The 24,448-nt window shown below is 31.2% G+C and overlaps 1 protein-coding gene across 1 annotated transcript in view; it reads left to right on the forward strand.

Moving 5' to 3' along the window:
• Window positions 1–11,792: 11,792 nt before the first annotated feature.
• The window catches only part of LOC126735046 (serine--tRNA ligase, cytoplasmic), a 47,894-nt gene continuing 35,238 nt past the window's right edge, over window positions 11,793–24,448 (forward strand). Inside the window, exons 1-2 of the mRNA XM_050438928.1 lie at window positions 11,793–11,978; window positions 12,116–12,347. The gene's annotated coding sequence lies outside the window, so the exon portion shown is untranslated. The remainder of the gene's footprint in view (window positions 11,979–12,115; window positions 12,348–24,448) is intronic.

Genomic DNA, 24,448 nt, shown 5'->3' on the forward strand with positions numbered 1-24,448 from the left:
GCATCGGATCGCATCATCGTTATCGACCCGATTTTCCTCTTCTCCATATTACTCGATGCCGATGCTACTGCTGCTCCTGCTCCTGCTCATGTTGCTGCTGCTGCTGCTTCATTCTTCATTTGCATGCTCTTCTATGAACTTTTTTGCTCATCTTTAGATATGAAAATGGGATTAAAAAGCTGCAACAAAAATTCTGAAAAGAAATTTGTAATTTTTTTTTAAAGTTTTAAGTTGTTTCTAAAAGGCCAGAGGTCGAAAGCTGCGATAGCTATGACCTTATGGATGGTGTCACTGGAATCAGGACATATATGTTTTATGTCTTCAACGTCCAATTATTTGTTAATTAATTAAGTTTTTTAATATATTGTGGATGCCATTTTTATTGAATTTTAGTTGTTTTAACCTTTTAACCTTGTCTGAGGTACTAGATCTGTAAGATGGATTTTAATACCTTTTGTATTTTAACAATTTGAATCTATAATAATAATCCTTGGTTCTTTTATAGTATCGCTGTTGATGTACATGTTATATGTCCGAAACATGTAGGATTAATATTTTAAATAAATTTAGTGGAGGATGACCGAAGTATCTTTAATTACCCATTAAAAAGATAAAAATTAAGCAACTCCCCCAAAATCCCGTATTTATTTTCTCGTAAAAGTCCGACATACGACATGACTAAGAAGAAGAAGAATTCTCTATATAGCCGAGTTCCCATTATGCAAACGGCAATAATAGAGGGTCGAAATAAAAGTGGATTTATCGGTGTGTCGCGAAACTGCGCGGAGCCCTATTAACAACGTTAAAAATCTCCCCGAGAAAAAGCGGAAAAATAACGAAAAAAGCGAATGTCGCGATCGCGTGCCAAGATTTTTCTATTTTCTCCGTAGTCGACGACTGGAGGAGGGAAAATAATAAAAACGGAATTATGGATGGTATATGTGCACTTGTATGTAGTACATACATGATAATGTCGTCGCAGAAGGGTTTCTTGGAAACGGATATGGGGATTATCCTTTTTTATACTCGTTATTTCACATGTTTAAATTGTTGAAAAGAGCAAAAAAATTGACACGGGATTTATATATTTTGTTCTTCTTAAACTCGATTACTACACCTCAAATATTTGTTTAAATTCTTCTGAAAAATCACTGTTTTTCGTTCATATTATCCGATCTAATAGCGCTGTTTTTATATTAAATATTTATATATAAAGCTATATCCAAATTAAATAAACAGTGTTATTAAATTAAACATTGAATATATATTTTCTGCAAAAACATTGTTTTTCATTAACATATTCCTTATTCCCTCCCTATACTAGGACGCCAGCTACAAACCCTTGAATAAAAATATATTATCAAAGTGATTTAAATGAAATTTTGTAGGGACGTTAAAAAAGGTACTAGTATTATTATAACGCAAAAACGAAGTAATTCGGCTCATTAAAACGCGAGTTATAAGCCAAGGAACTCAAAACAATTTTTTGAGTTTTGCTACACTGGGACGGCATCTACAAAAACTTGAATAAAAAATTTATCATTAAAAGGATTTAAATGAAATTTTGTAGGGACGTTAAAAAAGGTACTAGTATTATTATAACGCAAAAACGAAGTAATTCGGCTCATTAAAACGCAAGTTATAAGCCAAGGAACTCAAAACAATTTTTTGAGTTTTGCTACACTGGGACGCCATCTACAAAAACTTAAATAAAAAATTTATCATTAAAAGGATTTAAATGAAATTTTGTAGAGACGTTAAAAATAGTACTAGTATTATTATAACGCAAAAACAAAGTAATTCCGTTCATTAAAACGCGAGTTATAAGCCAAGGAACCCAAAACCATTTTTTGAGTTTTGCTACACTGGGACGCCATCTACAAAAACTTGAATAAAAAATTTATCATTAAAAGGATTTAAATGAAATTTTGTAGGGACGTTAAAAAAGGTACTAGTATTATTATAACGCAAAAACGAAGTAATTCGGCTCATTAAAACGCGAGTTATAAGCCAAGGAACTCAAAACAATTTTTTGAGTTTTGCTACACTGGGACGCCATCTACAAAAACTTGAATAAAAAATTTATCATTAAAAGGATTTAAATGAAATTTTGTAGGGACGTTAAAAAAGGTACTAGTATTATTATAACGCAAAAACGAAGTAATTCGGTTCATTAAAACGCGAGTTAAAAGCCAAGGAACTCAAAACAATTTTTTGAGTTTTGCTACACTGGGACGCCATCTACAAAAACTTGAATAAAAAATTTATCATTAAAAGGATTTAAATGAAATTTTGTAGGGACGTTAAAAAAGGTACTAGTATTATTATAACGCAAAAACGAAGTAATTCGGCTCATTAAAACGCGAGTTATAAGCCAAGGAACTCAAAACAATTTTTTGAGTTTTGCTACACTGGGACGGCATCTACAAAAACTTGAATAAAAAATTTATCATTAAAAGGATTTAAATGAAATTTTGTAGGGACGTTAAAAAAGGTACTAGTATTATTATAACGCAAAAACGAAGTAATTCGGCTCATTAAAACGCGAGTTAAAAGCCAAGGAACTCAAAACAATTTTTTGAGTTTTGCTACACTGGGACGCCATCTACAAAAACTTGAATAAAAAATTTATCATTAAAAGGATTTAAATGAAATTTTGTAGGGACGTTAAAAAAGGTACTAGTATTATTATAACGCAAAAACGAAGTAATTCGGCTCATTAAAACGCGAGTTATAAGCCAAGGAACTCAAAACAATTTTTTGAGTTTTGCTACACTGGGACGCCATCTACAAAAACTTGAATAAAAAATTTATCATTAAAAGGATTTAAATGAAATCTTGTAGGGACGTTAAAAAAGGTACTAGTAATATTATAACGGAAAAACGAAGTAATTCGGTTCATTAAAACGCGAGTTATAAGCCAAGGAACCCAAAACAATTTTTTGAGTTTTGCTACACTGGGACGCCATCTACAAAAACTTAAATAAAAAATTTATCATTAAAAGGATTTAAATGAAATTTTGTAGAGACGTTAAAAATAGTACTAGTATTATTATAACGCAAAAACAAAGTAATTCCGTTCATTAAAACGCGAGTTATAAGCCAAGGAACCCAAAACCATTTTTTGAGTTTTGCTACACTGGGACGCCATCTACAAAAACTTGAATAAAAAATTTATCATTAAAAGGATTTAAATGAAATTTTGTAGGGACGTTAAAAAAGGTACTAGTATTATTATAACGCAAAAACGAAGTAATTCGGCTCATTAAAACGCGAGTTATAAGCCAAGGAACTCAAAACAATTTTTTGAGTTTTGCTACACTGGGACGGCATCTACAAAAACTTGAATAAAAAATTTATCATTAAAAGGATTTAAATGAAATTTTGTAGGGACGTTAAAAAAGGTACTAGTATTATTATAACGCAAAAACGAAGTAATTCGGTTCATTAAAACGCGAGTTAAAAGCCAAGGAACTCAAAACAATTTTTTGAGTTTTGCTACACTGGGACGCCATCTACAAAAACTTGAATAAAAAATTTATCATTAAAAGGATTTAAATGAAATTTTGTAGGGACGTTAAAAAAGGTACTAGTATTATTATAACGCAAAAACGAAGTAATTCGGCTCATTAAAACGCGAGTTATAAGCCAAGGAACTCAAAACAATTTTTTGAGTTTTGCTACACTGGGACGGCATCTACAAAAACTTGAATAAAAAATTTATCATTAAAAGGATTTAAATGAAATTTTGTAGGGACGTTAAAAAAGGTACTAGTATTATTATAACGCAAAAACGAAGTAATTCGGTTCATTAAAACGCGAGTTAAAAGCCAAGGAACTCAAAACAATTTTTTGAGTTTTGCTACACTGGGACGCCATCTACAAAAACTTGAATAAAAAATTTATCATTAAAAGGATTTAAATGAAATTTTGTAGGGACGTTAAAAAAGGTACTAGTATTATTATAACGCAAAAACGAAGTAATTCGGTTCATTAAAACGCGAGTTAAAAGCCAAGGAACTCAAAACAATTTTTTGAGTTTTGCTACACTGGGACGCCATCTACAAAAACTTGAATAAAAAATTTATCATTAAAAGGATTTAAATGAAATTTTGTAGGGACGTTAAAAAGGTACTAGTATTATTATAACGCAAAAACGAAGTAATTCGGCTCATTAAAACGCGAGTTATAAGCCAAGGAACTCAAAACAATTTTTTGAGTTTTGCTACACTGGGACGCCATCTACAAAAACTTGAATAAAAAATTTATCATTAAAAGGATTTAAATGAAATTTTGTAGGGACGTTAAAAAAGGTACTAGTATTATTATAACGCAAAAACGAAGTAATTCGGTTCATTAAAACGCGAGTTAAAAGCCAAGGAACTCAAAACAATTTTTTGAGTTTTGCTACACTGGGACGCCATCTACAAAAACTTGAATAAAAAATTTATCATTAAAAGGATTTAAATGAAATTTTGTAGGGACGTTAAAAAAGGTACTAGTATTATTATAACGCAAAAACGAAGTAATTCGGTTCATTAAAACGCGAGTTAAAAGCCAAGGAACTCAAAACAATTTTTTGAGTTTTGCTACACTGGGACGCCATCTACAAAAACTTGAATAAAAAATTTATCATTAAAAGGATTTAAATGAAATTTTGTAGAGACGTTAAAAATAGTACTAGTATTATTATAACGCAAAAACAAAGTAATTCCGTTCATTAAAACGCGAGTTATAAGCCAAGGAACCCAAAACCATTTTTTGAGTTTTGCTACACTGGGACGCCATCTACAAAAACTTGAATAAAAAATTTATCATTAAAAGGATTTAAATGAAATTTTGTAGGGACGTTAAAAATAGTACTAGTATTATTATAACGCAAAAACAAAGTAATTCCGTTCATTAAAACGCGAGTTATAAGCCAAGGAACCCAAAACCATTTTTTGAGTTTTGCTACACTGGGACGCCATCTACAAAAACTTGAATAAAAAATTTATCATTAAAAGGATTTAAATGAAATTTTGTAGGGACGTTAAAAAAGGTACTAGTATTATTATAACGCAAAAACGAAGTAATTCGGTTCATTAAAACGCGAGTTAAAAGCCAAGGAACTCAAAACAATTTTTTGAGTTTTGCTACACTGGGACGCCATCTACAAAAACTTGAATAAAAAATTTATCATTAAAAGGATTTAAATGAAATCTTGTAGGGACGTTAAAAAAGGTACTAGTAATATTATAACGGAAAAACGAAGTAATTCGGTTCATTAAAACGCGAGTTATAAGCCAAGGAACCCAAAACAATTTTTTGAGTTTTGCTACACTTGGACGCCATCTACAAAAACTTGAATAAAAAATTTATCATTAAAAGGATTTAAATGAAATCTTGTAAGAGTGTTAAAAAAACTCCCAGAAATAGTTTAAGATCAAAAACAAGTAAATCAAAGTATTAAAACGCGTGTTATAGGCAAGTGAACCTAAAACAATTTTTCCAGTTTTGCTATACTAGGACGCCAGCTACAAACCCTTGAATAAAAAATGTATTATCAAAGAGATTTAAATGAAATTTTGTAGGGACGTTAAAAAAGGTACTAGTATTATTATAACGCAAAAACAAAGTAATTCGGTTCATTAAAACGCGAGTTATAAGCCAAGGAACCCAAAACAATTTTTTGAGTTTTGCTACACTGGAACGCCATCTACAAAAACTTGAATAAAAAATTTATCATTAAAAGGATTTAAATGAAATTTTGTAGGGACGTTAAAAAAGGTACTAGTATTATTATAACGCAAAAACGAAGTAATTCGGTTCATTAAAACGCGAGTTAAAAGCCAAGGAACTCAAAACAATTTTTTGAGTTTTGCTACACTGGGACGCCATCTACAAAAACTTGAATAAAAAATTTATCATTAAAAGGATTTAAATGAAATTTTGTAGGGACGTTAAAAAGGTACTAGTATTATTATAACGCAAAAACGAAGTAATTCGGCTCATTAAAACGCGAGTTATAAGCCAAGGAACTCAAAACAATTTTTTGAGTTTTGCTACACTGGGACGCCATCTACAAAAACTTGAATAAAAAATTTATCATTAAAAGGATTTAAATGAAATTTTGTAGGGACGTTAAAAAAGGTACTAGTATTATTATAACGCAAAAACGAAGTAATTCGGCTCATTAAAACGCGAGTTATAAGCCAAGGAACTCAAAACAATTTTTTGAGTTTTGCTACACTGGGACGCCATCTACAAAAACTTGAATAAAAAATTTATCATTAAAAGGATTTAAATGAAATTTTGTAGGGACGTTAAAAAAGGTACTAGTATTATTATAACGCAAAAACGAAGTAATTCGGTTCATTAAAACGCGAGTTAAAAGCCAAGGAACTCAAAACAATTTTTTGAGTTTTGCTACACTGGGACGCCATCTACAAAAACTTGAATAAAAAATTTATCATTAAAAGGATTTAAATGAAATTTTGTAGGGACGTTAAAAAAGGTACTAGTATTATTATAACGCAAAAACGAAGTAATTCGGCTCATTAAAACGCGAGTTATAAGCCAAGGAACTCAAAACAATTTTTTGAGTTTTGCTACACTGGGACGGCATCTACAAAAACTTGAATAAAAAATTTATCATTAAAAGGATTTAAATGAAATTTTGTAGGGACGTTAAAAAAGGTACTAGTATTATTATAACGCAAAAACGAAGTAATTCGGCTCATTAAAACGCGAGTTATAAGCCAAGGAACTCAAAACAATTTTTTGAGTTTTGCTACACTGGGACGCCATCTACAAAAACTTAAATAAAAAATTTATCATTAAAAGGATTTAAATGAAATTTTGTAGGGACGTTAAAAAAGGTACTAGTATTATTATAACGCAAAAACAAAGTAATTCGGTTCACTAAAACGCAAGTTATAAGCCAAGGAACTCAATACAATTTTTTGAGTTTTGCTACACTGGGACGCCATCTACAAAAACTTGAATAAAAAATTTATCATTAAAAGGATTTAAATGAAATTTTGTAGGGACGTTAAAAAAGGTACTAGTATTATTATAACGCAAAAACAAAGTAATTCGGTTCACTAAAACGCAAGTTATAAGCCAAGGAACTCAATACAATTTTTTGAGTTTTGCTACACTGGGACGCCATCTACAAAAACTTGAATAAAAAATTTATCATTAAAAGGATTTAAATGAAATTTTGTAGGGACGTTAAAAAAGGTACTAGTATTATTATAACGCAAAAACGAAGTAATTCGGCTCATTAAAACGCGAGTTAAAAGCCAAGGAACTCAAAACAATTTTTTGAGTTTTGCTACACTGGGACGCCATCTACAAAAACTTGAATAAAAAATTTATCATTAAAAGGATTTAAATGAAATTTTGTAGGGACGTTAAAAAAGGTACTAGTATTATTATAACGCAAAAACAAAGTAATTCGGTTCACTAAAACGCAAGTTATAAGCCAAGGAACTCAATACAATTTTTTGAGTTTTGCTACACTGGGACGCCATCTACAAAAACTTGAATAAAAAAATTATCATTAAAAGGATTTAAATGAAATCTTGTAAAAATGTTAAAAAAACTCCCAGAAATAATTTAAGATCAAAAACAAGTAAATCGGAGTAGTAAAACGCGTGTTATAGGCAAGTGAACCTAAAACAATTTTTCCAGTTTTGCTATACTAGGACGCCAGCTACAAAGCCTTAAATAAAAAATGTATTATCAAAGTGATTTCAATGAAATTTTGTAGGGACGTTAAAAAAGGTACTAGTATTATTGTAACGCAAAAACAAAGTAATTCGGTTGATTAAAACGCGAGTTATAAGCCAAGGAACCCAAAACAATTTTTTGAGTTTTGCTACACTATGACGCCATCTACAAAAACTTGAATAAAAAATTTATCATTCAAAGGATTTAATCGAAATTTTGTAAAAATGTTAAAAAAACTCCCAGAAATAATTTAAGATTAAAACCAAGTAAATCGGAGTATTAAAACGCGTGTTATAGGCAAGTGAACCTAAAACAATTTTCCCAGTTTTGCTATACCAGGTCGCCAGCTACAAAGAATCATGGTTTTTGCAAACATTGAAAAAAACAAGTATATTGGGCATATTCAAATTTTCTTTAAAATCAGCTCTTTTTTATTTGCGCTTTATCCCCTGAAATAAGATTTAATTTTGCTCCACATATAGTCTGCCGGCCCACAGTAGTTCCCGAAGGTGTGCTTTGTATAGCATAGAATCACTGAGTTGTGGTACTAGATGGATTTATAGCAGGCAAATATTTATTATATGATAAAAAAAAACTTATAATTAAAACATTTTTTTGATTCTTGGAATTCCATACAAACTAATGATGTCCATTTTTGCTTATTTAACAACACTATTAAAAATAAAAAAGCCTATCGCTGGTTTTAATTTTTGAACTATTTTAAGTAATTAATTAACTCCTGCAACACACAAGCGTGTAATTTTTGCCCTTTTCTAATTAAATTAAAAAAAAACGGACTCAAAACGTTAATTAATAAATCCAGAAGTCCGAATTATAATCGACAAAAAAAACAAAATAATCGCACAACCTCAAAAATTTCTCCTCGATTTCTCTCACGATTAACCATCTCCCAAATATGTTTTCCATCTTGCAGGGAATCTTTTCGCTCAATCACTGCCAATGAAAGCGAGCTACGCCATCCATACCTCAGCTTATGCCCGGCAACAGATTGCGCTAATAGTTGCGATATAAAAAAAACCCGAGGAGGGGATTCACCTAATGGTTTCAACGTGAAAAATAAAATCACGCAGAATCCCTTTTTCATTCTCTATCGTAAGAAACATTAGGCGCAATTAAAGGTCAAGGCATAACTTAATAAAGTATGGCGAGCATTTTCTTAAAATGGCGTAAATAAATCCTATTGTGGCGGTATGCGCCTACGATTCATAAGTGAAAACAATAAGAGCCTTCTAGGACAATATTCTATAGTGAAATTTATTTTATTTGCTCCCCAGTTTGGTCTCCATTGTCTTCCGTTAACTGGAAATCGGAAATGAGAAAGTTAGGGAAACTTCAGTTTCTTAGGTATAAATCTTCTAGTATTCCAAGTGCATTGGGCTGTTAATGAATGAATGGATAAAAAAAATAATAAATTGTTGTAGTGCAGGCATAATAAATTAGGATTCCAAGGGAAAACGTGTCCGCATACCGCCGCCAGTGATTGTATGCCGCCGGTGTGAAGTTTATAGCAAATATTGACGTCATTTTGAATTCCTTTAGTGTACGTGTGTACGTACGTACGTACGCTGACTCTATCGTGTTTGCAAATCGCATGCATGGGGTCAATTCGGGATCGTATGTCGCTTTAAATTATTGATTTTCAATTTTATGGGTTAAGCCTGTGCAGTTTAAATTGGTTCTTGTTTATATAAAGGAAAAAAAATGCTCCAATTACCTGGAAATGAGGCGAGTAATGTTTTGCTTCTTCCAGGCAGTTGAAATTCTTTGGTGATTCTCCAGAAAGTTTGCCATATGGGGAGGAAATTCATAAAAATTATCAGTTGCTTAGGTATAGTGAATTAACTATAGTAGCTTCTTACAATTGGATAAGTCAGAAGATTAGCAGCGCGTTTTGTCTACTCCAAACCCTTTAAAGTCATTTCGTGCAATTATTTGTAAGAATTTTTAAAACGTTTATCGATAAAATTTTTTCAAAGTAAGGGTTGCTGCTTACCTGATTGTCATGCTTTTATATGATGACTTTTTATAATTAAAGACTTCTACACTTACGATATACATTCTATTCTTTTATTTATGTATTTTGCTTTGTAATATATAAGTGTTTATTTCTCTTTTTTTTTCATTTTGCACTTTTCCTCTGCTGTGCAATGTCTAAATTTAAAGTTGGTCATTTAAATATAAAGCTTTGATTACTTTAAAAACCTAATATTCGATAATGATCTTGATATTATTTTTTTTTCTCGAAGATTTGTCTGGATCAGATGATGATAGATCTAAACATTTTCTTATTGAAAATTTTACTTTTTTCATAAATGGGTCGTGGTGTCGGTTTCTACATTAAAAATAAGGAGGTTTGTTGGGTGGGGCAGGAATAAAACAGAAACCTGTTTACTTAAATGTCGACGTTTCTACTTATATTAAGTCATCCTCCGGACACTGAACCAGTGTTTGCCCACAATAACACCTACAATTTAACCCATGTTAAAAATAATTCTATGCTCCTATTATAAATGTGTTTTAATTATAACTTAAGAAACCTAGACTTAGGTAAGAGGTGTAATGTATAAAAAATAAATTTTATTTTTTTTTATATAAATTTTTTTTTAACGGATTGTACCTGAATGTAATTTTAACTGTGTCATGGTTTTTGTTTTTTTTTATTGTTTTCATTTTTGTACACGTAAAAAACATTTATTTTAATAGTGTTTTTTATGTACTTGAAATTACTTTGTTTTATCTCTGTGATTACTTGAATCCATTTCAGTGTCTTGAGGATGACTTAATATAAGTCGAAACGTCGACATTTAATTAAACAGGTTTCTGTTTTATTTCTGACCTCACCCAACAACAACCCTCCGCAATATTGAAGATATTGGGTCACAAACGCGAAACTGAAAATTAAAAGTAAGTTTTATCATATTGATTATACTCTAGAACATATTATACTCAAAGTAAGAATAGGAATAAAATTGTTTTTTGTAGTTTGCATTGACCTCTTAATACTAATTGAAATAATTTGTTAAGTGACTTTGATGGCATTATTTCTTCAATATATCCGAGTATCGATGAAGCGATCTGTCTGGGGATGTTAACGTCAATCTTTTTAATTTAAATAATTCGTTGGCAGAACTTTTTGAAAATTATAACCTCGAACCAATAACCAATGAACCAAAACGGATTTCTGCAACATCCGCTAGTTTGATTCATGCTATTTCTGCTATTTATAGCTTTTGTGGGTAAATTTGTACTCTAAACTTTACAAATTATTATATTATAAACAGATTATTGCCATATTTAATTCTATCAAAATTTTAATTCTATAGTTTATTTCAAATAAGTGGAGAGTAATAATTAATAAGTATACCAAAGGAGTATAGAGCGATCCGCCAATAATGTATGCCTAATGTATGTTATAATAATTTTTTACAAGATTTACACAATTTGCCTTTGGAACAATATTTTGTAACGAGACCATATTGATGACAAAATAAAGGTTTTTTTTTAATTTATTTAATACACATGCTCCCATTGAGAGATCAAAAGTAACGTCCAAGGCCCCATAACTAACGGACAATTTAAAAATGTTTATAAAGCAAAGAGACTGGACTGTTCTTCAAAGATTTAAAAGGTTCAAAAATAATAATCGTTGGCCTATATACAAATAATTAGGAAATTTAATAGTTACAAACCTAAGATACGAAAAAAGAGATACCATATAGAAATATGTTGCACCTAACTCACTTAAAAAATTCTGATGACTTTAATTTATTTTTTAGAAAAATATTACAAAATATTTCGGATTGTACCAAAGGGATTAATTTTTATGAATAATTTAACTAATAACTCTGAAATTAATAAATATTTGCATGGAATTAAAAGTAATGCAAGTGATATGGACAATATTTTTCTTTTTATGTTAAAACTGTGTAGTTTATTCATTGATATATACAGGTGTGATTTTGACTGTTTTAACAGAAAACTCGTATTTTCCGAACAGATAGAAAAAAATTGACTTATATGTCATGAGCTCAAATTTTGTAAAAAGAAATTTAAAGTTATTAAAATTTTACTATGTCAAATGAATTATATTTAAATACCTTTCCTGAACGTCGTGAACCAGATAAAAGAATATTTTCAGTGTCAAAATTAAATCTTGTGAAGCACGGAAGTTTTAAAAAGCCAAGACCCAAAACTTATGCTGTTGATGTTGAGGCTGAAATTCAGGAACTTAATATAAATAGGTGAGGTTTTAGATCATCCTAACAAGTCTCATCGAGCAGTAGCCGAGGAAATAGGTGTTATGAAAACCAGAGTTTTAAAAACGCTTAAAAAGCACAAATTTAAACTCTACAGGATTAGGAAAGTTCATCACTTTCAGGATGGCGACTTTCAGAGAAGAATTGCATTTTGTGATTGGTATGTCAATAAGTGAAGATTGGACCAGAGCTTCCATAATAACATTATTTGGACAGATGAAAGCCGAATAGATACTTCAGGAATATATAATAGGTATAGTTCCTATTACTGGACTACAGAAAACCCACATGTTGTAGTACGCGCAAACAGACAAGGACAAATGGGCTTCGATATTTGGGTTGGAATTTTTCGAGGTAGATTTTTGGATTCTCATTTTTTTTAATGAAATTTTGACTGCCCAAGATTATTTCAATATTTTACAAACATATAATAATAATAATAATAATAATAATAATAATAATAAGACGTTTATTAGCCACCAATACAAAAAAAAGCATAATTACAGAAGGTAATATGATTATATACATGGAATTGAATATTAGAATATTAAACAAAGAGAGCATATTAAAAACAATAGGTTATATAAAGAATTTAGTTAACACAAGTAAGGCAACTAAAAAGCCATGCATTCAGATTTCCAGAAAAGAAGGAAACAACTTCCTGGATTCTGTTAAGGCTTATAATAGAAGAAGTGAGAGAAAAAAAAAACAATTCTTATAGACAAACTAAAAAAAAAACAAATAGGTAGGCATATACTTATGAGGGGAAAAAGCAGTAGGGGGAAAAATGGATGAAACGGAATATAAGAATTCTTCTTTTTTCTTCTTTTTTTTTTTTTTAAAACAGTTAATTTTTGAATAATAAATGTTAATAGAATATTTTACGTTGCATTCAGTTAGTTAGCATGTGCGTAGTATTTTAATAAAGAAAAGCATTCAAGAAAAATTAAGTTTGATTTAAAAGAAGAAGCTTGGTTTTTAATTTAAAAGTTTTTTCAGTGACAGTCAAATTAATTATTTTGAACTTATTAATCAAATTTGGTACGACATAAGAAAAGGATCGCTTAAAGAGTTTTTTGCTATGGCTAGGAATTGTTAAAAGATTTTTACGTCTTATATTAAGATTATGCACATCAGTACGATAGGTAAGCTTTTCAAGTAAATAAGGCGGAGTTTTTGATTTAAGAATTTTGTAAGAAAAACATAAAATATGTAATATTCGTCTATTGTGCATATTTAGCCAACCTGCTTCTTTTAATTTATAAGAAATATGTTGCCGTCTTCTTATACCAAATATAAGTCTTAAGCAAGAGTTTTGAAGTTTTTGAATTCTACCTGAGTCGGAGTTATCGAGACATGGTCCATAAATTGTGTCGCAAAAATTTAACGGTGATAGTACTAAAGCATCACAGAGCAGTTTTTTGATACTTGAGCTTAAAAAATGTCTTTGACGATATATTGTTTTTAAGGCAGAATATCCATTTTTTAGTTTAAGGGTAACATGTTCTTTGAATCTAAGTTTATAGTCCATTACTAGTCCAAGATTTTTTGCAGAGTTTTTAAAACTTATTATATTGTTATTAAGGTGTACATTTAAATTATTTAAAATATTAGTTCGATGATTGTCACTACAAAAAAGAATAGCTGCTGATTTAGTGAGGTTAATCTTTAGAAGTAATTTTTGAGTTTCTATATTTAAGGTATTTAAAACCTCATTTATATATTGATTAGCTTGGACAACATTAGTGTGATGAAATGAATAAAATAGCTGGGTGTCATCTGCATAGCAATGGTGCTTACAGTGTAAAATTTTTTTAGTAATTTGTGAAGTATAAAGAGTATAAAACAAAGGACCAAGAATGCTACCTTGGGGTACCCCAGAGGTAACATCCAGTGCATTTGATTTATTGTTATTAAGCACTACTCTTTGTTTTCGATTAAACAAGAAAGAAGACACCAATGCCAACGCAGACTCAGCAAAACCCATATATTCTAATATAGCCAGTAATATTCTGTGATTTACCATGTCAAAGGCTTTAGAAAAATCTAAGAGAATCAACACCGTAGCTTTATTTTTATCAAGTTCCTTAAAAATATCATCAGTCACTTTAGATAAAGCGGTTGCACAACTATACCCCTTACGAAACCCAGACTGGTATTTAGGAATTAAATTATTTACATTTAAATATTGAACTATATATCTTGTATGTTGCACCATTTTTGGAAAATTTACCATTAGCGAGAGTTCAAAACACGTATTATCAGCAAGACGGTTGTCCTTCGCACAACGCACAAATTACGACTGATTTTTTAAATCAAGAATTTCGGGATCATTGGATTGGTACTAGGGGACCTATATGGGGGAGATTGAAGGATTTAGTTTTTAAAGAAAGAACTATCGAAACACGGGAAGAGTTGCAAGTAGCGACTAGGCAAACTTTTTGTGCTATTAGACTTCTTGAGCTTATAAACGCTTGTAAATCAGTTAGAAAAAGGTGTTTATTATGTATTCGAGAAAGAGGTGTTCAGTTTAAACACCTACTTTGAAAAAAATGGTTCTAGTTTGTAATATTAGTTTATAATTATTATTAAACTCTGTAAATATGCCTAGAAATTATTGTTTATATATTTTTGAAAAGAGGATTTCAAGGGCTTAAAGAATTTATAAAAAAATAATATGTGTTCCATAAGAAAAAAATTTTTTTTTTGGAATATCAATTTTATGAAACACTCTGTATAAAAATATATAACATAAAAATATTTATCATTAAAAAGTACTTCGAGAAAGTGTTTTCAGAAGTCAATTATCTTGAATAGCAAAAAAGTTATGGCTAATTACCGAAATCGACCAAATTCAAGGAACGCCCCCTAGCGGCCAAACAGTTTGACATAGTAAAATTTTGATAACTTTAAATTTTTTTTTACAAAATTTGAGCTCATGACATCCAAGTCAATTTTTGTCTATCTGTTTGAAAAATACGAGTTTGCTGTTAAAACAGTCGAAATCGCACCACCCTGTATATATTATATATATATTAAACTGCTGTATTGACAGGAAAGCATTTATCGGTAAGCCATTACCAAAAGTAACTAACTAACTCCGCTAGTTTCAATGATTTTAGATTTATTAATAGAGCCTACATTTTCGAAGATTGTTGCAAGAGTTTTATTTAATCAGATGTATAATTTTTATATTCCTGAAAGTCAGTGGGCTTTAAAAAAAATCAAGTACCGAATTTGCTTCATTATTTTTTTCTACCGATGAAAAAATGCTAAATTGATTTTTCAAAGGCTTTTGACACCTTAAACCATCAACTGCTGTCGTACAAACTCAAATTTTATGGTTGTTCTCTGGATAATTAATAAAGTCGTTTCTTTCTAATGGATTTCAAAAAATATAATTTTTTAATATAATGAAGATTAATTCGGGAGTACGTCAAGGCTTTACATTTCTAATTAATTTTTCTGATATCTTAAAATCATTGCAAAGTACAGGCATACACAGATGACACTCAGATATATTTTAGTTTTAATATACAAGAGAAACCCATAGTGGTGAGGCTAATCAATAATGATCTTAATTTAGTTAGTGGATTATCTGCATTAAAAATCAACCCTTTCAAGGTCTATTCAATGTTATTTGGTGAACAAAAATAAGATAAGCACTAGGAAAGGACTTAAATAACACGAGGCTTAAAGAGTACCAAAGATCTTGGATTTAGGATTCCGTGGTCATTTAAAAAAATCTTCTCTTTTAAAACATTCACGCGAATGTCACTAGAGAGAAATCCACAAAAAATAAAAAATATATAATACTTATTGGCGTGGAAAATGAAAGTCAAACATTTTTTATGTTATCACTCCCAAAAATACTATTGCCTCTTATGGGAGCGGTGCTAAGCATGCATTTTTTCTTTACAATTTTTTGTATTTTTAATAATTAAAAATTATAGAAGGTTGGACATGCCCAGTTATCACAGTGTTTTACCAGCGATGGACTCTCGATAAAAAGCTTGAGTTACTGTAATGGGTTTTTTATTGATCAAAAGGATAGGTGTATCATATAGAGAGGTCAAAATTCTTGTATACGCCCTAAGAACGTACGACCATATTTCTAGTTCTAAAATGGCTTAATAAGGAGTCTAGGCAGGCGACAACTTTATTTTAATATATTTGTAAATTAAATATCGCATAGTAAAGAATCAGCCGCCTCATTTAGAAAGCATCTTGTTCCATGAAACCGGGTTCACTGTATTAATTGAATTTCAAAACTTTAAGGGAAAAAATTCGAATATTTATATAAAAGGCTAATAATGCGAGGACAGGCTATTTTTTATTGGACACTGTGTCTGATTTTGTTTATAAATTATTTTTTAGTAACGACATGGGAAGTGTTTAACGGTTTAGCGTATTCAAGATAGACTACGCCATTGGGAACCCTATACTTCTGATTTTATTATTTTTATATTCGCTATTTACTAGGACTTGATAGTCGAGCTCACTGCTAAGAAATGTTTAAAAGATTTATTTAATTGATTATTTAATTATTTAAGATAATTATAACTCTTCCATATTTATTGATTCTTGAATCTATTTGCTTGGTTCGCAAGCATATATCAGAAATTCCTAATAGACCATCTCACAGTTATCACAGCTTTGGAAATTAAATCATTGACATCTTTTCCTCGATTTCGCAATGCTTTAAAATCATATTTACTGGAGAGAGCTTTATATGCAGTAGATGATTTTTTTTTAATAATAATTTTTGAGTATCATGCACGCACTGGCTAATTATTAAATTTTTTACGATGTAGAATAGCAATATTTTGTATTGCTAAATTTTTATAAAATTTTTTATGACTTTTTAAACATTGTATTAATGTTTTTTATGTTACTTTCTTGTTTTTACATTTAGTATAAGAAACTTGACCAGGTACATTTATGTCGTTTGTACCCAGTTTTGTATATATTTATTTAGTACTTGTATTTTGGTTTCTATATTTGTGTGTTTTGCTTTTGATGTATAGCCTTGTCTACAAAATTTTTTGACAATAAAGCTTATTTGATTGATTGATTGATTGATTGAATAAAGAGACGTGTATTATTATCACATTATTATTGTGAATAAAAACCTCGTGTAACTTTTATGTTACGAAGTCCTCGTGTAATTCTCATTTTCGGTGGTGTTTTTGGCTCCTACGTTTAGACTTTTATGAGCTCTCACTCCTTTAAATGTTTTCATATTCAGAAGCCTTATTTTTTTTGAAAAAACCACTTATAAAATTATTTTCTTCATGTATCCGTTGTCCGAATATCCGCAAGCCGATGAGACAAGCAAAACGACCCACCCACCTATAAACTCAACTACTCCCGAATCGATCGAATTACTATTAATTCCGGCGAACCTGTAAATTCATAAACGGATTCGGGACACAGGGCGGACGTGTCCAGAATTCCAGATGTCGTCCTCATGCGGAAACCGTCCCTAAGGGATGTCGTTTGTGTACACGCTCGATTTCAACTGTCCGCACATCCATACGCCCGAGTTATGATTATGTAATGCGATATACTCCGAATGTATGTGAGGCGGTTGTACGTGATTGGTTTGGCATCTATAAGCCATTGACAGCTCTTGTCATATTTACAAGCCTGGGGAATTAAGATTTCAAGCTTACATGTATGTATATACATCGGATTAATATTAATGTATAGATAGGGGCACTCGGCGTAAATTGTATATTTAACTCACAGGTGCTTTACAGTTAAAGTAGTGAAAAATCCCATTTTTTCAGCTCAGAATTTGTGAGCAAAAAGCATCTCTCAATTTGGTAACAAACAATAGTTTTGACGTTTAGGGGCATTATTATTGCATCCAATGTTGTCTTTAAATAGCTCTCACGCTTAAAATAGAAGCAATCAGTACAAAATCAAGCGATCTAACGTAGCTCACTCGACCATAGTTTCTATACACCTTCAAATCCAATTTTCTGGATCTTATGGTAAAGCTATTGAATGCTTAACGTAAATCGAGCATGAAACTCATTCGAGTGAGACCTGGAGGTCTCGCTGCACGATAAGGCGGTCTCTCTTTTACGTTTCTAGATTTGTTTGATGTAATAAAATGAAAATTTATATTAATAATAATCATAATAAAATATCATTCGTCGTGTTCAATTAAATTATGCCGCAATAAAGTTCGTTTTGGGGTGTAATTTTCCCGGACCGTCGACAACACGAAAATGAGTCAGAAAGTTAAGAAAGAGAGAGAACAACCGTGTCGGCATCGTTGTTGGACTTTCCTCCCCTTTCCCCCATAGCCCAGTCGGTCTCGTTGGCGCCGACCGATCTCGTTTTATTTCAATCGATGCCGATTTGGCCTTTTTTAAAAGCTCCCCATGTGCTTAAATTCAGTGACGGCGTTCCTTTGATAAAACGAAGACACTACCAAAAGATTTGCACTAACTATGAAAAGCAAAATAATTCACTAAATTAGTAATTGAATCAATCTATACCTTATTGTCATAAAAGTAAATTTATTACCAAAGGTGTAAAGAGAAAATCATATACATTTAAAAGGTAGTTAACATGTCCACCATTTTAAAGCCGCTCCGTACCCATGAACCATGTTTTCTAGATATAGAATATTTCTACAAGACCCTAAATAAAAACTTGTCAGGCCAATGCAATATCAAGAGCATCAATATGTAATAATAATAATAAACAAAATTTATTATTTTTCATGACAAATTTACAATAATATATACGGAAAATAGTAATAGAACATTAAACAAGTAATAGAACATTGTTCACTCCGGAAATACACAATTTTATTTAAAGACAAAAATAAATGACAAATAAATTAGGTAAAAATCTTGACTAATATCTATCTAAGTTAATTCATGATCGCCACTAAGACGAGTTTTCTCAAAAGTTTCCAAGTACCTATAGCTTTCAAATCTGGTGGAAAATTATTAAAGAGTGTTATAACATCAAATATAAATGTTTTTTTCTTGATTAATGAACTTGTATGTATAAGCAAGAGCACATCATTAGCTGGCCTACTGCTATATGAGTGCCTATTTAAATTTCTTATGAGTCATTCGGAAAAACTCAATATATACAAGGTGTTTCTGACAAAAATGTCAATCTGACATCATTGGAATTTTTTTGACATTATAAAAATGGCCAAGAGAAAACGCTTTCAGTTCGAAATTTTGCCACTAAGGGGCGTAATTAAGAGATTGATAGTTAAATTCTAATGTTCTTCGGAAAATGTCAGATTAACGTACTTCTTTTTAATATAATTAGTTCTTTTGCAATATTTTTTTCATCTTTTAAGTTAAAGACTAATTGGCGTACCAGCCTTTATAAAAGGTGGGAAGGTAGTTAAAGTTTAATTATTTAAATGGCTATAACTCTTAAAAGACTTATCTCACTTTTTTTAATATGGACTTGTTTGAAAGTAAAATATAAATACCTTTATATGTTGTAGTGCGCGTTATAAAGCTCTTAATAAAATTGGTAGAGGGCGTCATTTGAATTAAAAACTGTTATTTTGATTTTTTCAGAAAAATCTAAATGGCACAGTACAATTTTGATAGCAGAATCGAAAAATAGATCAAGTTTTCTAGAAAAACAAAATAAAAACCGCATATTTTTTACTTTTAGAGCTATTACCGAAATAAGAAACTTAGACCCTTAATACGAGTATGTCGCTTGGCATTAATAATTATTGGGTTTCTTTGACATCTCCCTTCGCAGGTAATCTAAGCATCGGACTAATTCAAATTATGTAAAAACAACTAAATGTCTAAGGCTCTTATAATAAAAAGATAATTTAATGTAAACATTATAATACTAAAAAATGTAATTCATGTTTAAAGGCCAAAAGGTTACAACCAAAGAACAAAAATAAAAACTTTAACAAAAAACAGACTTATAAATGTTCAAAGTGTCCATCATATTGTAAACACGGTTCCCAATTGTTCCCTACAAATGGTAACAGCTGTTGCAATTTCCGCATAAGGAATAGAATTTTGAATATTTTAAATACGCTCTATTACATCTACTTTTATTGTGGGCCGTGTTTTGTACATAATGTCCTTAATTCGGTCCTATAAGTAATAGTCTAACGCAGCTAGATCGGGAGATCTAGGTGGCCAACGGAACAAGCTGCCCGTCCAATCACGCGATATGGGTAAATGTTACTTAGAAAATCAAGTACTCTTTAAGAATAATGTGCTGGATAACTATTATGGTGATATCCCATATTTATACTTGGGTTAATGGGAACATCTTCTACAGAATGCTTATTGGCTGTAACTGCCTAAAAAAATACTTGTCTTGTCAAAAAAAACTATGTGAACTGTATTTTTATTGCTGTAGGAATATTACTGGATTCCCTTGGGGGATAACAATTTTTTTTCTGGTTAATACTGGTATAATAAATATATTCCTTTCCTGGAAAAAAATTTAATTCAACAAAAATGGATGAAACTTTGGCGCCCAACATGTCGATATATCCAATGCTCGTTATTTCACAAATATCCCAAACAGTCTGAAATAAGAATATTCGACTTTCGATTTTGAAACTATAGGCGGCAAACTCCTCTCCCCGGATATTGGTATAATGTCAATCCTGTAATGTAAACATCTATAGACCAAATATGCACACTAACCTAAATACCATTTTATTTGGAATTCATATTATTTCGTAACAATTAAAATGAAAAATGTTAATTCGTCTTTAATTTTCCTCTATCAAAATAAAAATATAAAATCAAACAAACTCATGGAAAAAATTCAGGCAGTTGCTGCATCACGTCTGGCAAATGCCTAGAATTAAATTATAAATCCTGGAATTCCAAGCAATTGAGATAGTTCTGCTGGTCCAACTGCCTAGAGTCAAAGAATAAAATAAAACAAATTCATGGATCATAAACTGCAGATAGTTGGGACCAAATGCGGGAATTACCACAACTGCCTGAAATTACAAATAAAATAAAATCACAAATCAGGAATTTTAGGTAATTGAACCCACGTCCTGGAATTTGAAAATAAGAATCCTGAAATGGTTTTACGCTGTTGTTATTCAGTGTTCTTATTTTTCAGAATGGTTTTACTATTTTAAAAAACACGCATCGATTATTTCAAACGCAAATATTTCTGAAACGGTTTTTCCTAACCACATCTAATTGAGTACCGTTTTCGCGTAAAAATAATTAAAGAATTCATTTCTTTGACTAAAAATATAATACAAGGTTGTGCAAAAAGTCAAGAGCCTTTGAAAGTCATAAAAGACATGTAGATAGTGCCCTTTACAAGTAAGAGTTACTAAAGACAAATTCAAATTTCTCATGTTAACAAACCCCTTATCAATTTTTGGAACTTATGGAGAAAAAACAAAAATAAAATATTTGACAGGATGTATCTTGAAACCAAGCATTTTAGACCACACATGTATAGGAACTTTTTAGCTTAAAAATATTTAAGAAATTTATTTATTTATTTATTGTTAAATTTACGGGAATCCCCATTTTACAAAATAAATGTACAAAATAGATTATTAAATAATTGATAACTCAGTGAGTTGATACAATGTAAAAAAATGTAAAAAAAAAAAATATATATATCTAGGAACTGAGTTGACACCATTATAGTCATAGTCTGCTCAGGTTATTCTTAAAAACGGACAGTGAACTACTACATAAATCAATGTTATGAGCGTTTAAGACACTCAGAGATCTATCGATAGAAGAATGACGGCCATATTCAGTTCTGTGCATAGGAACATGATAAAGGTCAAAATTGCGTAGAGTTCTATTTGGAACATTGAGACCCACCTTAGAAAGAAGGTCAGGAGCATTAATCATGCCATTAACCAGCCTAAAAACAAAACAAAGATCAGCGTTCATACGCATTTTGGCTAACGTATCCAGGTTACCCTCATGTCCTCACGATGGTACTCGTCAAAGCTAATGCCCATTCTGAATGCAGCACACCGTAAAAATCCATCTTGCACTCTCTCAATCATATCTATTGAATTCTGATATAGAGGAGACCACACTACCGAAAAGAATTCAAGATTAAATCTAACCAGTGGGACATAAAGGAGTCTATAGGCTTGCAGAGAGAGATGTGAACTATACCTGTTTACAGCACCCAACACACTTAGTCTCTTTAAAGTTATTTTAGAGATTTGATGAACAAATCTCAGATGCTCATCGAACTACATGCCCAAATCCTTGACTACATTCACATACTGCAAGGACTTACCAAGGATTTGTAGAATTGAATCTCTTTGAACCTCTATGAAATTATATGTAGCAACACTTGGAAATATTGAGCCTCAATCCGTTCATCACTGACCACTCACACAAGGCATCAAGGTCTTCCTGAATTTTGGCTATATCATTTACCTGTTTAATCTGCATGTAGAGCTTCAGGTCATCAGCAAACATACTTACAGAACTATGATTGATCACATTAACAATATCATTCACAAATAGATTGAAGAGCAGAGGGGCACAGTGAGATCCCTGAGGAACCCCTGAGACTACATTAGTAGGTGCGGTGCAGAAGTACAGCCATGCACCTTCACACTCTGAGTTCTTCCTATCAGAAAACTCTTTAGCCATTTTAAGAGGGAGTCATGAAAACCAGCACTTTCCAACTTGGCCAGCAAGAGACCAAAGTTCACCCTGTCGAAGGCCTTGGAGAAGTCGGTATAGACCGTATCAGTGTGAACGAACCCCTCCCTCCAAAATCCCCAACAGATCACACTCGTATTGAACCAAACTGCTGGTTGTGGATTTCCCAGAAGAGAATCCTGATTGTTTTTCACTAATGATTCCTTTACATTGCCATGTTAGCTGATCGCAAACCAAACTATCAAACAATTTGGCCAATGAGTTCTGAATACATACTCCACGATAATTGGCAATATTAGCAAATTAGTCTGTGAAATATCGGTAGATTGTGGAAAAGAAGATGTCGTAAATGCAACGTATATAAAAAAACATTGAAAATCTACAAAATATTTATTAAAGAGAATTTAATAAAAAAATTTGATTGAAAAAAAAGGTGATGTGCATACTCGAAGATACGTAAATAAAGTAGACGAAAATAAAACATACTGTTCTTTTTTAGCAGAACGCAATATTGCTGTGCTGACCATTTAACCGATGTAATTAAAGACCGTTTTCCGGATTCTAAAATAGCCAAAAGGATGAATTGACATCTAACTAATGCAACTCAAGTGGTAAAAAAAATATTATTGGTCGTTGGTCTTACGTTCAGTTATATAATTTGCTTAAATTAAATAAATTTAGTCTCATTATAAATGAGTCTACGGATATAACTGCGTCTAAACAGATTATACTTTCATTTTTTTATTGTTAAGAAAGAGACTATTTTTATCACAGTATCCAGATCACTTTGAATTTAAAGGAACTATGTAATAAAAAACAGGAGTCCTAAATGGGAGCCCTGTGGAACACCAGATGATGAAATAAAAGACTCAGGGCAAAATCCTTGAAATAAGATGCACAAGGATCTTTTCTTAATATAATTCCACCACATATCGATTTCTGCAAGTCGATTATGACTGTTAAATACTTTACTGAAATCAATATGGATGACATCGACCTGAGATCGGTTATCCACATGCTCATGAACATACTCTGCGAAAACAAAAATGTTAGTATATAGTTTATCAATAGATCTTCTCTTGTGAAAGCCATGCCAACATAATGGTAAATAAATTTAACTTACAGGAAACTGTATTATATACTAGAACCGTTATTGAATTTAAATTTTTATAAAAAATATGGCGGTTCTATAAATGACATTTTATTGTTAAATTAAAGAACACTTTTCCAACTAATTTAAAATAGAATTAAACACTGAAACGAATGATTTCATTAATGTGGGGGTGCACCGGAGTGTTCGGCATAATTCGTTATCGGTTCAAACACCTGTCACCATCAAACTTACTGCAATAGGGGATATTGGGAGGTTTAAATCTGCCCGTCCATAAATTACCGAACGCGCTGTTTATTATTGATCACGAAAACCCATTCCGGTATATACATATACTATTGGAAACTATCGAAATGCCCGATTTGTTTGATCAAAGACAATGTCCCCGCGTTTATATATGGGCCGGCAATTATTGTAGTGGAATGGTTAGGCTTTTATATATTGGATATTGGTATCCCAAGACCTTATATAATTACCATAGTAATTAATTAATTGACACTAAACCCCCTCTCATCTATTCTTCAACCAACCCCATTTATCTCCGTAATATAGAAAACTCGTCTATAGTAATTATTTCGTACGTAGCTCCGTCCTCGTCTCTCACGTTTCTAATCCGTGATACTCATTATTCAAAAAATAACTCATTATGCTAAAACCCCCACAAGGGCTGCGGATTATCTTATACGAATTAAAAT

Source organism: Anthonomus grandis, chromosome 4 (genome assembly GCF_022605725.1).
Source record: "Anthonomus grandis grandis chromosome 4, icAntGran1.3, whole genome shotgun sequence".
Classification (NCBI taxonomy): domain Eukaryota; kingdom Metazoa; phylum Arthropoda; class Insecta; order Coleoptera; family Curculionidae; genus Anthonomus; species Anthonomus grandis.